General features: G+C 48.4%; 1 protein-coding gene, 1 long non-coding RNA gene and 1 other non-coding gene across 6 annotated transcripts in view; 2 read left to right on the forward strand and 1 right to left on the reverse strand.

Annotated features, from left to right (window-relative positions):
* The window catches only part of HPCAL1 (hippocalcin like 1), a 292220-nt gene that overhangs the window by 128653 nt on the left and 146163 nt on the right, over nucleotides 1–17404 (reverse strand). For 2 of the 4 annotated variants that reach the window (XM_008952306.5, XM_034952600.3), the window contains exon 1: nucleotides 216–353. The exons of 1 other annotated variant lie outside the window; for it this stretch is intronic. The gene's annotated coding sequence lies outside the window, so the exon portion shown is untranslated. Of the gene's footprint in view, nucleotides 1–215; nucleotides 354–533; nucleotides 553–17404 lie in introns of those variants that run through there. One more of the 4 variants, XM_057301346.2, reaches the window with a different exon arrangement.
* On the forward strand, nucleotides 98–14685 carry LOC117979065 (uncharacterized). Its single transcript, XR_004669676.3, has 4 exons — nucleotides 98–561; nucleotides 1574–1745; nucleotides 13242–13294; nucleotides 13919–14685. It is a non-coding gene; the product is annotated as an uncharacterized LOC117979065 (long non-coding RNA).
* Nucleotides 6386–6519, forward strand: LOC112438986 (small nucleolar RNA SNORA51). Its single transcript, XR_003027296.1, has one exon. It is a non-coding gene; the product is annotated as a small nucleolar RNA SNORA51 (small nucleolar RNA).

Raw genomic sequence — 17404 nt, forward strand, 5'->3', positions numbered from 1 at the left:
GAGAGGCGGCGCCCGGGAGGGGCCAGCCCTGCGCCCGCGCCCCCCGCCCCCACGCCGCAGGAAGTGGCCCGGGCGGCCTAGGAAGGGGAAGAGCCGAGTTGCCCCAGCCCCGCACCCCCAGCCCCAGCCCCGCGTGCAGCTCGCACCCCTTCCCACGCCTGTTCGGGGGAGATCCCCGGGCCTGGAGTGGGAAGCCTGGCTCCAGCTCTGGTTACCTGCAGTGACTCCCCAGGCCGTTTAGGCGAGTCCATTGGGCCGCCTATGCCTCGGTTTCCCCACCTAACCAAGGAAGGGAACAGAGGCGGGCTTCCTGCGCTCCTCCCTTCCAGGCATCTGTGGTCTTCGGACTGCACGCGGGAGAGGCGCCGGTCTGGCACCTCCTGCCCAGGGTCGGCGCCTCCTGGTTCTCGGGGAGGGGGGCATCCTCCATCCCCTGCACCTGCCTGGAGAGGAACTAGGGACAGAGCACCCCCACCCCCACCAGGAGCTCCGGAAAAACGGCTTCAGAAGAGCAAATATACACACACACCCACCTCCCGCCCCAAACATCCCCGAAGAAAGGTAACCACAGAAACAGCCAGAAATGTGGAGCTGGGCGATCGTATGAGGCTGAGACAAAACTGTCTTTCTAGCGTCTCTAGGGGAGAGCTTGAATCCCTCCTTCCACTCCTCCACAGAAAACAGAGTGAACTGCTACAGAGGCCGCCAGAGCAACATGCAAGACCAGCTTTGAGGGGAGTGGGCGCAGGGCCTTGCAGGGAAGGTGGGCCGAGCCCAGACCCCTCATTCTTACTTGGCTCTGAAGGCGGAAAGGCAAAGCTAGACCTCGAGGAAGTTCCCCTCCCCGTGGGCCCTACAGTGAGGATTACATGAAGGCATGTGGGCGGTGGACCAGAGTGCACCGACTGATGCAGGCGGCCCGGTACCTGCGGGTGCCATGCCTCCTTCTTAGCCAAGGCCACTCTAGCTCCCCGTGAAGTATCCAGGCAGAAGGCTGGTGGGGTTACAGGTGAGAAGCCGTCGGCGGGGTCCAGGAGCCAGGCCTGGGGAAGCACACGTCACTTCCACCCACATCCATGGGCCAGAAGTAGTCGCACAGTCCCACCAGGATGCAAGGGGCTCTGGCAGCTGTGGTCTTCATGAGTGTTTCGGAAGTAAACAAAGCCGGTTTGATGAACACGTAGAAACATCCCTGCCACAGAAACTGAGCACATTTCTCCCAAGCACAGACAGGGCAAAGGGGCAAAGTCTGTCCACAGACTCACAGGAAGGGAGGTGCATGGCAGACACAGGCAGGAGGTGGGGTTGGGGTGGAAAAGTTCAGGGAGGGCTCAAAAGCAGACCAAGGCCTGTTTCTGAAACCCAGCCCACTCACTGGTTCCTCCACACTTGGCCCATGCTGTTCCTCTCCCATGTGACTTTTCCATCTTCCCCCTCCAACCTGTCACCCATCCATGCTTCAAAACTTAGGTCAGTTAGCTCTCACCTAGCCCTCAGCAGCTTAGCCCGCAGATGCTTCCTCTGTTTCTGAACTTCCAGAGAAACACACTTAACCGCAGACTTCTTATTCCAGGAGTGTATCTCTCTCAGATGAGATACAAGTTGGTCCCTTCCCTTGAGTCCCTCCTGTTCCTTCAAGAGGAGGACTGTCTACCCACCCCGAAGCTTCATGGAGAGAGAGCACACCGTCGTTATTCAATATGTAGTTTTGAATTTAACTAGAGCGAAGAAGAAAGCAAATTCAGGTAAGATGTTGTATAATTTCCTGGGGCTAATGTAACAAGCACCTCCAACTGGGCAACTTAAACAACAGAAATGTGTTGTTTCATAGCTCTGGAGGCTGGAAGTCCAAGATCAAAGTGTTGGCAGGGCTGGCCCCTTTGGAGAGATGTGGGGGGCAGTTTGTTTCATGTCTGTCTCTTAGCTTCTGGTAACCTCATGCATTCCTTGGCTTATGGATGGCCATGTGCGCTCCCTGTGAATTCACATCTTCTCTATATACCTGTCTCTTTTCCCTTTTCATAAGGACACAGTCATTATTGGATTAGGGCACACCCTAATGACCTCATCTTAACTTGATCATCTGCGCAGACCCAATTTCCAAATAAGATCACATTCACAGGTACCGAGGGTTAGAAGTTCAGCATCTTTTGAGGGAAACAATTCAACCCATAACAGGTGTCATGCTAGATAAACAATTTGTTTTTCATATGATGACTGTAAACAAGACAGAAGTAATTCTGATTGTTCTTAATATCTGACTTAGTTTTATGACAATTTTTTTCTAACTTTTGTTATACACATAACATAAAATTTATCATCTTAGTCCTTTTAAAGTGAACAGCTCAGTGGTATTAAATACATTAATGATGTGCAACCAGCACCACCATCCATCTCCAGAACTCTTTTCATCTTGTAAAACTGAAACTCTATACCCATTAAATAATGACTACCTCTCTAATACCTTATATAAGTGGAATCATACAGTATTTCCTTTTTGCAACTGGATTATTTCACTTAGCATAATGTCCTCAAGATTCATTTTTGATGTAGTGTATGTCCAAATTTCCTTCCTTTTTAAGGCTGAGTAATATTTCCATGTGTGTGTATACCACATTTTGTTTACCCACTCGTTTGTCAAGAAATCATTGGGTTGCATCCACATTTTAGCAATTATGAATAATGCTGCGACGAACATGGGTGCACAAATATCTTTTCAAGATCTTATTTTCAGTTGTTTTGGGTATATACCCAGAAGTGGAATTGCTGGATTATGTGGTCATCTATTTTTAATTTTTTGAAGAAGGATCATAATAATACTTTCCACAGTGTACCATTTTACATTCCGCCAAACAGTGCACAGGGTTCCAATTTCTTCACATCCTCACCGCCAGCACTTGTTGTTGTTGTTGTTGTTGTTGTTGTTGTTGTTGTTTTTGAGACGGAGTCTCGCTCTGTCACCCAGGCTGGAGTGCAGTGGTGTGATCTCAGCTCACTGCAAGCTCTGCCTTGTGGGTTCACGCCATTCTCCTGCCTCAGCCTCCCGAGTAGGTGGAACTACAGGCCTGCGCCACCAGGTCTGGCTAATTTTTGTATTTTTAGTAGAGACGGGGTTTCACCATGTTGGCCAGGCTGGCCTCCAACTCCTGACCTCAAATGATCTTCCCACCGCAGCCTCCCAAAGTGCTGGGATTACAGGCGTGAGACACCGCACCAGCCCGATTTTGCTTTTTGATGCACCAAATTTTTGTGAAATCCAATTTGTCTATTTTTCTGTGTTGTCTGTGTCTTTAATGTCATATCCAAGAAATCACTGCCAAATCCAACATTGTGGAGATTTTGCTCCAAGTTTTCTTCTAAAAATTCTATAGTTTTAGGTTACTTTTAGGTCTTTGATCTATTTTGAGTTAATTTTTGTATATGGTGTTAGGTAAGGGTCCAGCTTCATTCTTTTGCATGTAGATATCCAGTTTTCCCAGCACCATTTGTTAAAAAAGCTGTCCTTTTGTCATTAAGTGATCATGGCACCCTTGCCAAAAATCATTTGACCATAGATTCAAGGGTTTGTTTCTGGGCTCTCTATTCTATTCTATTGATCTATATGTCAAGCTTTATTCCAGTGCCACACTGTTTTGATTACTGTAGCTTTGTAGTAAGTTTTGAAATCAGAAAGTGTGAGTCCTCCAGCCTTGTTCTTTTTCAAGATTGTTTTGGCTATTCAGGGCCCCTTGAGATTCCATATGAATTTTAGGATGGGTTTTTCTATTTCTGCAAAAAATGTCATTGGGATTTGGACTTTATTGTTTCTGAAGTACCTTTACATACACTGTCTCCAACATTCTAAAGATTATTTCCATATTTTACAGATGAGGAAAGCTATACTTGGAAAAATGAAATGTCCAAGGCCACATATTAGAATCAGCAACAGCCAGGTTTAACAGCCAGATTCAGTGTCATTGTGCTGGGCCCACACAGGCTCTGGAAGAAATACTATTCTTTTTTTAATTCCTTGTAGCACTTTAATACTTGAGTGTATATCCACCAGGGAGAATCTTGCAAATAACATTGTTCCAGCTCACAAACTCCTGCCCCAGAATGTTTGAGGAAGTAGAGGCTAGCTTGTTTCTAGGTACTCTTTTGATTCTATTCCCCAGTTTCATTTGTAATTACAGAGTGGAGAAATGCAGCTGCTGGGAATAGCATGGGTGACGCTGACTTAGGGTAGAGGCAGCATCTCTGGCCACCCAACCTTCCCCTGACCCCAGGGGCTCACAGGCGGAGGAAATGCCCTGATAACTCCCCAGCAGCAGCTGCAGCAGGAAACCAAAGCCGTGCCTGGAAAGGGGAGAGTTGGAAATTTACCATGACCTGTCAGCCAGCAGAATCACTGGATCCTGCCTCAAATCTGTAGATGGACCAGAGCTGGGAAAATTGGATCATTAGGTCAGCTTGTTTATCCCTGAGGCACGCTGTTTTGTAACCACTCCTGATACAGATGCTGTGGCCCATGGCTCATCCAGGAAGTGTGACTCAGAGGCAGGTTCCGATGCCACCCCCCCACCCCCGCTCTTTCCCCTTCATCCTTGCAAGCTTAAGATAAACTAAAATATCCCCTCCCCTGCTGTGGACCACCACCACCCCAATTCCTTTGTTGAAGCCCTAACCTCTAATGTAATTGTATTTGGAGATAGGACTTTTAGGAGGTACTTAACGTTAAAGGAGTTGTAAGTCATAGGATTGGTGGTCTTAGAAAGGAAGAGAGAAAAATCTTTCTCCCTCTCCATGCACCAAGGAAAGGCCATGCGAGAACACAGCACAAAGGTGACTGTCTACAAGCCAGAAAGTGGGCCCTTACCAGAAAAGGAATCAGCCAGCAGTGCCTTGATCTTGAACTTCCAGCCTTCGGAACTCTGAGAAATAACTTTCTGTTGTTGAAGCCACCCAGTCTGTGGTATTTCATCATGGCAGTCTAAGCATAAGACAGGAAGCATGTCCTGGTACATTTTCTTCTATTTCCCATTCCGTATGCCCTCTGCCTCTCTCTAATCTCAAGGCCGGGGTCCTGGGACACTGCCCGGCAGGACTAGGGACGTTAAGGACCTGGTTTTGTTTCTTGAGCAGTGCCTTACCCTCTTGCCCTGCTTCCCTGACCCCTCTACCCGACCGTGGCTGCTGGGGAACAGGGTGGGGTATGGGCCGGAGCGGGACTTGCCAGAGGAGGGCTCCGGAACTGCACTGTCCACTCACCGAGCGGCCTTTGGAGGTACCCAGGAAAATGAACAGGACTCCAAGTCAGATAACCCTGGACTCCCAGGCTCTTCTATAAAGTAGACAGCTTGACCTACGACCTACCTCTTGGGGTGGTTGAGAGCCTTAAATGAGCTAACATTGGATGCTCTCAAAAAAAAAAAAAAGAAAAGAAAACTCAATGCCTGTAACCCCACCACTTTGGGAGGCCGAGGCAGGTGGATCACTTGAGCCCAGGAGTTTGAGACCAGCCTGGGCAACATGGTGAAACCCCATCTCTACTAAAATTACAGAAATTAGCCAAGCCTGGTGGTGCATGCCTGTAGTCCCAGCTACTTGGGAGGCCGGGGTGGGAGAATGGCTTGAATCCGGGAGGTGGAGGTTGCAGTGAGTCCAGATCATGCCACTGTACTCCAGCCTGGGTGACAGAGCCAGACCTTGTCTCAAAAAAACCCAAAAAACAGCTGCTTTCCTCCTCCCCCACTCGCTGTTCCCTCCTCCTCATTAGCAAACTTAAAGCATTCCCTTTAGCAACCCTGATTAGGCCCCAGTCCAGGGTCCCAATTTTCTAATTTGTAAAATGCGCCTATGAATCATGTCTCGCTTGGATTAAAAGAGGCAATGTGTGCAAAGGGCCTCTGGCGAGGTAGCTCCTCAAGAAGTGATGGGCATGTTACTTCATTGTCATGTCCTCACCCTCATCATCATCCTCCCACTGACTGACCACTCTGCCCACACAAATAAAGAAAGCCATCGCAGCCATCAGTCGGAGCCCACCGGTGCTGGCCCAGCTCAGCATACGCTATCGGCATCACCTGAGCAGACACCCAACCTCTCTGAGTTCCTTTCCCCCTGAGGGCTCTCTCTCAGATGACCCAAGGGAGGGAGGCCAAGGCACCAAGGAATGGGAAATGGCTTTGTAAAATGTGAAATGTGCTCCCGGACTACACATCTTCAAGTAGTGTCAGAGGTATTTGAACCAGAGTGACTCCATCTTCAGTAGGAGCTGGGTAAAATAAGGCTGAGACCTGCTGGACTGCATTCTCCGGCTATTAGGCATTCTAAGTCACAGGATGAGATAGGAGGTCGACACAAGGTACAGGTCACAAAGACCTTGCTGATAAAACAGGTTGCGGTAGGCCTCCTGGTACTTACCCACAGGCTGCGTTCTTACACTGGCTGTACAGAAAGAGGAGCTAGAGTAAACCTACCTAATATACACCTCAGCCTAGGCCCTGTGCCTGGTCTGTATTGTGAATGGGGGGGACATAGAAAAGAAAAAATAAATGAAAAACAAAAAATAAAACAGGTTGCAGTGAAGAACCTGGGCAAAACCCACCAAAACCAAGATGGCAACAAGAGTGACCTCTGGTCATCCTCACTGCTCATTATATGCTAATTATAATGTGTTAGCTGGCTAAAATACACTCCCACTAGTGCCACGACAGTTTACAAATGCCATGGCAACATCAGGAAGTTACCATATATGGTCTATAACGGAGAAGAGCTCTGAGTTCTGGGAGTTGCCCATGTCTTTCCTGGGAAGCTCATGAATAATCCACCCCTTGTTTAGCATATAATCAAGAAATAACTATAAGTATAATCAGTTGAGCAGCCCATGCCCCTGCTCTGCCTATGGAGTAGTCATTCTTTATTCCTTTACTTTCCTGATAAACTTGCTTTCACTTTACTCTGTGGACTCGCTCCCAATTCTTTCTTGTGCGAGGTCCAAGAACCCGCTCTTAGGGTCTGGATTGGGACCCCTTTGTGGTGACAGTAGTGGCTCCACAGAGTTGGGTTGGACTTCTGTGCCCTTGCTGGTTTACACAGTGGGGTGGAGGCAAGCCTGAGGCCATGACACATGGTTGTCCAGTACAGGTTGGGACGCCACATCAGCAGCAGCTCAGGCCCCAACATGGAAGTCAGAAGCCCCAGCCTGGGGCTCCGCACAACACACAGACATCTTTTCCATGTCAGTGGAGAGAGGGGAGTAGCCCAGAGCCTGGCTGGCTGCAGAACACTCATGCTAAAACACAAAACCCAAAGCCAAACACAAGCAGCAGCTCTGACCTCTGCTTCAAACCAGTTTGAACCGGAAAAGGCTGCCTGCCTTTCCAGCTCTGCTTCTGATGATGGTTCCTGTTCTGGGAGCTAGAGCTCCTGGTGCATATGCCAAGGACGTGCCCTGCAAGGAACAGTAGGTGAATTTCTCCCTGAAACATATAGCTCCATGACTAATGGGGGATGGACGTAATGTTAATCATATATGTATATATACATATTATTACTTCAACATGTAATCAATCTAAAAATTATGAATGAGATATTTTGTATTTTTTTATACTACTGTCTTTGAAATTCAGTGTGTGTTCTACACTTACAGCATTTCTTAATTTGGATTAGCTGCAATTCAAGTGCTTGATAGTCATATGTGGCTAGTGGCTAACACATTGGACAGCACACGTAGAGATCTGTGAGTGCAAAACTTTAGGGTACATCAGAATCCCCTGCGGGGCTTGTTAAAATGCTGATTGCTAGGCCCCACCCCCGGAGTTTCAGATTCAGCAAGTCTGGAGTGTTGCCTGGGAATTTGCATTTCTGACAAGTTTCTATGTAATGCTGCTGGTCCAGGCACCACACTTTGAGAACTACTGGCCTAGATAGTCCTCTGAGGCAAGTAAGAAACATGCTTTCTAGTTTACCTCTGGGGAAACTATATCATTATTACAAAGCTACAGTAATCAAGATGGTGTGATACTGGCATAAGGACAGAGATCTAGATGAATGGAATAAAATTGAAAATGTAGAGATAAACTCTCTCAATTATTGTCAGTTGATTTTTGGCAAAGATGCCAAGACAATTCAATGGGAAAAAAGAATAGTCTTTCCAGCAAAAGGTGCTGGACAACAGGATGGCGAAATTCATTTTATTTTATTTTTGAAACAGAATTTCACTCTTGTTGCCCAGGCTGGTGTGCAATAGTGCAACCTTGGCTCACTGCAGCTTCCGCCTCCTGGATTCAAGTGATTCTCCAAGGGATGGCCAAATTCAAAAAAAAAAAGTTGGATCCCTACCTCACACCATATACAAAAATTAACTCAAAATGGATCAGACCTAAATGTAAGAGCTAAAAGTATAAAACTCTTAGAAGAAAACATAAGCATAAATCTTCATGACCTTGTATTAGGCAGTAGTTTATTAGATATGACACCAAAAAGCACAGGCAACCAAAGAAAAGGTTGATAAGTTGGACTTTATCAAAATGAAAAACTTTTTTGCTTCAAAGGACACCATTGGGAAAGTGAAAAGAAAGCCCACAGAATGGGAGAAAATATTTGCAAGTCATGTATCTGACAAGGGACTTGCATCTAGAATATATACAGAACTCTTACAAGTCAACAATGAAACAATAAGTAAAATTGGGTCAGATGACCCAATTTTAAAAATAAGAAAGGATATAAGTAGACCTTTCTCCAAGGAAGATATACATTGGCCAATAAGCACATGAAAATAAGTTCAACATCATTAGTCACCAAGGAAATGCAAATCAGAACCTCAGTGAGATACCACCTCACACTGCTAGGGTGGCTGGAATTCAAAAGGTGGACAATAACAGGAGAGGTGAGGATGTGGGGGAACTGGAACCCACACACATTGGTGGTAGAAATACAAAATGGTGTATTGGCTGTGAAAAACAGTGTGGCAGTTCTCAAAAAGTTAAACATAGAGGCTACCATATGACCCTGCAATTCTGTGCCTGGGTATGTACCCCAGAAAAGTGAAAAGCTATGTCCACACAAAAACTTGCATGTGAATCCTGATAGCAAGACTACTCATGATACCAACAAAGTGGAAACAACCCCAAGACCCATCATTGAAGAATGGATAAACAAAATATGGTGTATCTGTATCATGGAACATTATCCAGCCATAAACAGAAATGAAATATGGTTACATACTGCAACACGTTGAACCCCAAAAACATTATGCGACCTGAAAGAAGCCAGACACAAAAGGCCACATACTGTATGATCTTATCTATATGAAATGCCCAGAATAGGCAAGTCCACACAGACCAACAATTAATGTGTGGCCTCCAGAGGCTGACGGCAGAAGAGCGTGACCACTAGTAGGGACAGGGTTTCTTTCTGGAATTAGAGTGGTGGTGATGGTTGCACAGCTTTGTGAATATACTGAAAACCTGAGTTGCATACATTAAAAATAAATACGCCTTTTTAAAAAGCAGAAAGGAGGACATTTACCTCAAATCATATAGATAATAAATGTCAGGTGGGAGCCAGCCCCTGGACTGCAGATGCCTAAGGAAGGTTTTTTCCTCCATACCTTACCTGGCCTGTGGGGTGCCACTTTATTTTTTTTCTTTTGAGACAGAGTCTGGTTATGTTGCCCAAGCTGGAATGCAGCGGCTCCATTATAGCTCACTGCAACTTCAAATGCTCAGGATCAAGCAATCCTCCCACCTCAACTTCTGAGTAGCTGGGACTACAGGGATGTGCCACCACAACTGGCTAACTTTTAAATTTTTAGTAGAGACGGGGTCTCACTATGTTGCCCAGGGAGATCTCAAACTTCTGGCCTCAAGCAATATTCCCGCCTCAGCCTCCTAAAGCCTCTATCCCAGCCAGGGACTACACTTTCTTAAGTACTGCTGGAACATGACATTAGAGGAAACCTGAAGGGCAAAACCCTTTTATAAAGTGAAAGAGAAATTTCACAGAAGAAAAAAATCCAAATGGCCAATAAATGTAAGAAAGATGCTCAACTTTATCCAGGACAAGGAAAGGCAAAATAGTCACAGTGAGATCGCATTTCCCACCCAGCCATGCCAGGGATGGAGGAGGAAGTGGGGGGGGGGTTCCACACACACTGGGGAGGAGTGTAAATTGGGAAAAGCACTTTGGAGAGCAATCTGGCAAAATCCAGGAAGGTTGAAGAGGCACGTCCTCAGCCCAGCAATTGCTCCCTCTGGTTACCTACCCTCAGGAAACTTCCCTGCAGAGTCCAGAAGCCATGTGCAAGGATGCCATTGCAACATTGTACGACAGAACTGAAAGCAGCCCCAATGTCCAGCAATAGAGGGAGGAGTACATACAGCATGTGATATTCTCACTACAGACTACTGAAACGCAGTTAAAACCAACTAGCTAGACATGTGAATCAATATGGATTAATCTCTGAAGTGATGTTGAATTTTGAAAAGCAAGGAATAGAACCATATAGTAATTACTGTATATGTGCATTTAAAACATGCAACACAACATAATGTATATTTAGGCCGGGCATGGTGGCTCACCTCTGTAATCCCGGCACTTTGGGAGGCCGAGGCAAGCCGGTCACCTGAGGTCGGAAGTTGGAGACCAGCTGGGCCAACGTGGTGAAACCCCGTCTCTACTAAAAATACAAAAATTAGCCAGGTGTGGTGGTGGACACCTGTAGTCCCAGCTATTTGGAAAGCTGAGGCATGAGAATTGCTGGAACCCGGAGGCAGAGGTTGCAGTGAGCCGAGATGGTGCCACTGTACTCCAGTCTGGGTGACCAAGGGAGACTCCATCTCAAAAAACTATATATATATATATGTGTGTGTGTGTGTATATATGTGTATATGTACATATATGCGTATACGTATATACGTATACATACATGTATGTATACGTATATACGTATACATACATGTATATATACGTATATACGTATACATACATGTATATATACGTATATACGTATACATATACGTATATGTATATATCGTATATACGTATACGTATATATGTATGTGTATACATATATGTATATATGTGTGTGTACATATATGTATATATGTGTGTGTATATATATATGTGTATATATACACATATATATATAGAATGAGAGAGAGAGTATATTTGAATAGATTAGAATGTGGTAAAAGTATCAGACAGAATGTAGATTCAGGGTAGTGATTGCTTCTGGGACAGGGCAGGTGAGAGAGACTGGGGTGATAGAAAGGAGACTTCACCTGCACCTGACATTGCATTGTTTCCAAATACACTGTTTTTGGAAACAATAATAAATTTTAATAATAAAACAGTGTTTTTGGAAACAATAATATATGTGTGTCTGATATATTATTCTCTGTACTCCTCTATATTTAAAAATATTTTTCATTTAAAAAGTAGCATTTAAAAAGCATCCCTTATCCCTTATGTCATCTCTTGTTAACTCTGGATTCTGCTCTATGGTAACATCCAGCCTGTCTAACAGTCAAGGTTCCAGGAACATTGGCTTTTGGGAAGACAGTCCTGGAACCAAGTAGAGGGGAAGCTGTAGGTGTGGACGGAGGGGATGGTTGATAGAGAACTGGTGGACTGAGTTCCGGAGAAGCCTCAGGCGGCATGCCGAAATGAGGGCGGGAATGGGAGGCAGTGGGGTGTTCCTGGGGCAGAAGAATGCCAGTGGCTCAGAAGGATATGACATGCCAGGTCTTTCGAGTAGGGTCAGAGAAGTCACTGTGAAGCTTACAGTGAAGAAGGACCAGGCCAGGAGCACGCATCGCCAAAGTCACGTATGTCGAAAGACGTCAGAAATGGCCACTAGAGACACTCATCCCCAACAAGGGGCAGCTCAGGAGACAGAAGACAGAAGGGATCTGAAACCCCCGCCTCCCAGGCGTGGCGGTGATACCGGGAGGGGATCCAGGAAGAGCACACGGAGAACTTGGAGGAAGATGAGCAGGGGCTTGGGAGGCGCAGAGCTCTCCTGACACTCCTGGCCCTGACCCCAAGGCCAGGCCTCTGCTGCCCTCACAGCTTCGGGACCCACCAAGCGCCAGGCATGTGCCCATCAGACAAATCACACAGAGAGCAGGGGCTATGGACAGGCAGAGCCCTGGAGGCCTATGGTAGATTCATGGGTACCAGGGCCTGGGGTGCAGGAGAGTGTGGAGTGGCTGCTGGGGGGTGCAGGGCAGATGCGAGAAGTACCCTCACATCTAAGTAGCCCCGGGGGAAACCAGCAGCTCATGTGGTATCCTGGCCATGGCGATGTACCTCCTGACTCCCATCAGTGCCAAGACATCCACTGCCTCAGTGGTTGCGGGTGTTGCCTGCTGATGGCTCATGGCTGAGTCACTCCCTGGGTACTGCCGTAGGCTAAGGTTCGCGTGACCCCAGGGATAGCCCACTTCCGATGACTGGTCAGTGTGGGCACACCAAGGCTCAGGCCCCTGCCCAGGCCATCTCTGAAGCCGTAGCGCACCCTCTGTGGGGGCTGCCCCATCCTGTGGCCCCGCACTTACCACACAGGTGTGTCCCTGAAGGCCCTCTCTATTAAACCTCCTGCTGGCAAATCTCATCTCCAAATCTGTTTCCCAGGAAACCGATCTAAAGCACAGGGTGTCTAACGATGGTCTGGAGTTATCAAGAAAATATTACAGTGTTTAGGGGCCTCTATTTGAAGCTGTAATATATCTATATTCAGTTTTGCATTCGAATCAGCTGCAAATAATAGAGGCCTGGAAAATATTGGCTTCAGCGAGATGAACGTTTAGTTATTCCTCTTGGAAAAGTGGCCCAGGGCAAAATGAATCCATAGGACAGAAAGCAGATAGGTGGTTACTGCGGCAGGTGTGGTGGGGGAGGAGCACTGAAGATGGACTGCCAGGGGTACAAGGAAGCTTCTGTGATTTGTGGGAATGCTCTGTATCTTAACTGAGATGGCATTTGCGTGGGTGTCAACATTTGTCAAAACTCGTTGAATTAAACTCTTAAAATGGGTGCATTTTATTTTCTCTGAATTGTAACTCAGTAAAGTTGATTGATTTTCTGTTTTTAAGTAGCTGAGAGGCAGACAGTCTGGGAATAAAATGGCAGTGCCAGCTAATGGGGACCCAGTCTTCTTATCTCCTGTTTCTCTGCCCTGCATGGTCTTTATTCCCGAAGTCACATCATGGCCCAGAATGGCTGCAAAACCTCTAGTATTTACTTCCTTATTCCAGGTGGAAGGAAGAAGAAAAGGAAAAAGGGCTGTCCCCATCCTTCTAAGGAGATGGTGAGTGCAAGACAACACTTCTGCTCACAGCTCTTCAGCCAGAACTTCATCACACAGCCTATTAAGAAGGCCAGAAAATGTGTAATCCTTTAACTGGGATCTTTGCATTTCCAAAAACTTGGGGATCCTATTATTAAGGAATAGGAGGAAAATGGGGCCATTCTCACCATATCTTAGAAAATTTCCGTGAAAAAGTAGTTGAAATAAAATAGAGCACGTGTGAGGAGAAGCACTAGGAACTGACCGCGTGGGTGTGTTAAGACTTTCCCAGTGAGGTGCAGGATCATCGTGTTGGCACACACTTGTGTCAACGCGGCCAAGACAGATCTAGGATCTGCAAAGATCCAACTTCCAATGCAAAAGTTATCTCATTTTCCTAGTAGATTTGCCATTCCTAGGGCTGGAGGAGGAAGGGCAGGCGGGGTTTGGAGAGAAATGGAAAGTAACTAAAATGTATGTGGCTTCTTTTAGGGGTTGATGAAAATATCCTAAAGTTTATTGTGGCGATGGGTGCACAGCTCGGTGAATCTATGGAAGACCATTGAAATGTGCATTCTAAATGGGTGAATTGTATGGTATGTACATTGTATCTCAATAAAGCTGTTAAATTTTTTTTCCGGCCAGGTGCAGTGGCTCACCTTTGGGAGGCCGAGGCAGGCAGATCACTTGAGCTCAGCAGTTTGAGACCAGCCTGGGTAACATAGTGAAACCCCATCTCTACAAAAATAAAAAAATTAGCCAGACATGGCAGCGCACGCCTGTGGTCCCAGCTACTCAGGAGGCTGCGGCAGAAGTATGCCTTGAGCCAAAGAGGCAGAGATTGCAGTGAGCCAAGATCATGCTACTGCACTCCAGCCTGGGCAACGAAGCAAGACTCTGTCTCAGAAAAAAAAAAATCATCATTTTTCTCTGTCCACTTGGTGGGTCAACTGAATGGTATTCCTGTGTCTTCTACTCTCCTCCCACTTGGAAACCCACTGAGATGCTCTTCCGAAGGCCAGTGCATGCTGGGCCGCACGAGACAGAGCTCAGGCTGGAGGAGGCTCATACCCGCCCCTCTAGACACTTATCAAAATACTTCCCACCTTTGAATCAAGTGGAAAAAGAGGCTCTCCAGTCAAAAGCCGCGACTGTATAGAAAGCCCTGAGTTGCCCAATCTGTTCATATGGCATCACCAACCTCTGTGTCATCATCAAGCTGTCCAGGGGACTCGACGGCCACCTGGCCAGGAACTGCGGGCTGATTGGAAGCTGTTGTTCCCATTGTATAATCACACACATCATAAAATAATCAGTCTTGTCTCTATTTACAATTTTGATGTTTTGTTCATCACCAATTTTTATATTAATTTTTAGTTTAACAAACATTGCACTAAAATAATGTTTCTCTTGATGACCGAGTTTGGGTGCCCTTTCTATTCTGTGTACAAGATGAGAGCCTCACTGGCCTCCCCCGATCCTGGCACTGCCGGAGGCTTTCCTGCGACCCCCTGTGTATTTGTAAGTGCTTATGGAATAGTCTAATGCCACCTTTTTGTTATAAGCTGAATATTTGCCTGTCTTCAAAAGTGTGAGTTCATCAAAATGTGGGCTTCCTGCAGGCAGGGGCTTGTGTCCTTTATTCATCTCTGTGTGCAAAGCCTGGACAGGCTGCAGCAGAAAGCATGCTCAAGAAATACTGGCTGAACCAATGAACTGGCCCCACCCCCAAATTTATCAGCTTTTTCTCCCTTCTATATTAAAAGAACAGAGCCCCAGGATCTAGGGTCCCTGCCTGCCCTCTTCCCCTTCTAGAGAGTAAAACAGAGGAGTAACCTAAGTTACGTTTTCTTTCCAAGGCAAAGCTTTTCGGGGCCTGGGTGTATCATCGGGGCTGAGCTGGGTGATCTGGGCAGCATGGTGTCCTCATGTGGGGAGAAAATGGTCCCATCTGTGCCCACTTTCGTGGAGCTCAGACAGGCTGCCAGCAGAGTCCCCAGCTTGGACTGCTACTTTCAACCTCTTGGATGCCACGACCTAGAGGGTCACAGGAGGCTCCAGGGGACTGGGACCTGAAATTCCCATCTGTGGCAGGTACCGGTGGAGGGAGGCAAGATGGATCCCGGGCCAGGCTGTGAGCCAGGGGCAGCTCCGGATGAGAACCCGAGAATCCACCTCCCGACTCCACCCAGCCCACTGCTGGTGCCACCCACACTGCGGCACCCCCTCCTTCACTTCCCATTGCCCTGAAGCCACCGTGGGCAGAAGCTGTCCCCATCACTGCCTTCAGGAGCGGTGGACAGGGCACCAGCAAGCAAACAAAGCTGAGAGTGCTTTGCAGGCGCTCGGGCACCTGGCCAGCTCTGGCTGCACACGGCTGCAGGCTGCAGGGCTCCCGTCGGGGGCGGGGGGGCTACTTTCTGGTTTGGGTTCCAGGGCTGCTGCCGCTTCTGTCACCTTCCCAAGAGGCCCTGGTTACCCTCTATGAGGTCCCAGAGGAGGCATCAGCTCAGAGGGGCCAGGGCTGTGTGCCCAGGAGTCAGGAGTAATTGGTTTAGAACCATGGCCTCTCAGCGATGCTTTGGTGGAGTCCCCACCTGCGAAGGCCCGTCCTTTCCCTCCCCTGCCATCTCAGCACGGTCTAACAGAGGCCAGGCTGCCCGAAAGCGGCCGTGGGCTTGACTGCCCCACTAAGGGCAGAGGCCAGTGACACCCTAACGGTGGCCGGCCCCACCCGTGGAGCCCGGTGCTGCCCAGGCCAGGGTCCTGCCTCTGCCTTTCTATTCAGCTCCCAGGCTCTCCTCTCCCTAACCAGGCTGCTCCCTGGAAGGGAGGCCTTCCCAGAGCCTTATAGCTAGGGAAGAATGCAGGAAGTGGGACCCCTCTACAGGGTTTGCCTCCAGGACCTCCACCTCCTGACTTCATGGGAGTGGGAAAAGCCTTGGGCCTCCCCTCCCGCTGCTGCCCCTGGGCCGCCCTCCTCAGCTTCCCTCTGCTGCCCACAGGAGAGGCCGCCTGCCCGAGCCCAAGCGCTCCCTCCTGCTGGAAGGCCCCTCCTGCCTGTCTCCACTTCTCAAACACATTTCTTCCTTCAAAATGCAAATGTGCCCCCTCCCAGTACCCCTCCTCAGCCAGCACCAGCTCCCTGCACACAGCCTGCAGCCCTGCACTTCCAGTTCGGACACTCCTCCCTCACAGCCCTCGAGGGGGCTGGCCACCGGCCTGCACATGCAGTGTGAGAGGCAGGGAGGGTTGGAGGCTGGTGGCCTCCCGACACCCCACGTCCTTCGGAGGGCAGTGCGCTGGCTGGCATGCAGCTGGGCGGACCCAGGGAGGCTGGAAGGCCTGGGGAGCAGAAGTCCTAGCAGTCACCACAGCTGGGCCGCCCCATGCCACTGGCCAGAGACAGCGTGACTCAGCACTGGAGATGGGCTTCCTGCCCAGAGGGGCTGCCACTTCTGCCAGCCAGATCATGTGACTTCTCGGGGCCTGGGGTTGTGCTTCTGAGAGGCCATCGCTGGGCCGTGGTCTGGACCTGCAGGCTTGGGCTCCCAGTACGCCAGCTGCAGAGCCTTCGCCAGGCTGCAGAACTCTCTGAAGCCGGGTTTCCTCATCTCTGAGAAGGGCTTGGGACTTAGCATTCCGCCTGAAGCTGATTCCAGAATTCAACGAAGCCGACTCCTCCCCTGTGTGCCTGGTTCCTTTTCTGCAGGCACCACTGCCTCATGCCTCTGCAGAGTTGCACCTGCCGTCACCCCGCTAGGCAGCCCTTCCTGTTCTAGCCCTGGAGAGTGACTCTTCCCCCGGTCAAACCTCCCATAGAAAGCCTTTCTCCATGTCTGCAGGAGGGGCCTTGCTCTCGGAGCACTTTGCACCCCTCCTCCATTATAAACCCCTGCTTCTGCAGGGTGACGTCAGGCAAATCACTTACTCCTCTGAATGTGTTTCCAGCTTCACAGGATGAGTTTAATGCCATGGGCTTCATTCACTTGGTGTTCTGGGGAACTCATTCACACCCCTCAACACCGGCATGAATGAAGCAGTTTCAGTGTGGAGGTGCTTTGATCAGGAGGATGGAAGCTTAGGAAGGTTTGTGCAGTTGGGTCAGGACAGTGATGAAGGTGACAGCCA

Source organism: Pan paniscus, chromosome 12 (genome assembly GCF_029289425.2).
Source record: "Pan paniscus chromosome 12, NHGRI_mPanPan1-v2.0_pri, whole genome shotgun sequence".
NCBI classification, from domain to species: domain Eukaryota; kingdom Metazoa; phylum Chordata; class Mammalia; order Primates; family Hominidae; genus Pan; species Pan paniscus.